This window comes from Penaeus monodon, chromosome 27, assembly GCF_015228065.2.
Source record: "Penaeus monodon isolate SGIC_2016 chromosome 27, NSTDA_Pmon_1, whole genome shotgun sequence".
Classification (NCBI taxonomy): domain Eukaryota; kingdom Metazoa; phylum Arthropoda; class Malacostraca; order Decapoda; family Penaeidae; genus Penaeus; species Penaeus monodon.
Window position 1 is genome coordinate 2,779,162 of NC_051412.1, and position 410 is coordinate 2,779,571.

The 410-nt window shown below is 38.8% G+C and overlaps 1 protein-coding gene across 1 annotated transcript in view; it reads left to right on the plus strand.

Moving 5' to 3' along the window:
- Positions 1-410, plus strand: part of LOC119590544 (conserved oligomeric Golgi complex subunit 5-like) — a gene marked incomplete in the record, with an annotated part of 11,598 nt that overhangs the window by 6,449 nt on the left and 4,739 nt on the right.

Genomic DNA, 410 nt, shown 5'->3' on the forward strand with positions numbered 1-410 from the left:
TTCATCTCTAGCTCATATACATTGTTCAAGGTCAAAGTGTTTTCATTCATTATGCAATCCATTATGGAGAGAGTGGGTACCCCTTTGCTCCCTAACTCACTGCTAACCAATTGCAAGTGTTTGAGAATTCATGACATCAATTTAGATAGAAAAAGGGATGGAGAATATCTTTTTACAATCCATGGAGCAAGACACACTTGTTGGCCATGGGGTGGAACTAAAGTCTTAAGTAAGTGGAGAGGAGTTAGGCCCTAGCATTGGGTGTGTGAATTGACCATATGGTTCAGAAGCATATTCGAAATCAGCTGACTGGTGGAAAGTGATGAATATTGGTATATTTTCCATTACCCTGAAACATATCTTGGATCAAGATGGTCAGAAACCTAAGCCCTTCAGAATCTTAAAAAAAA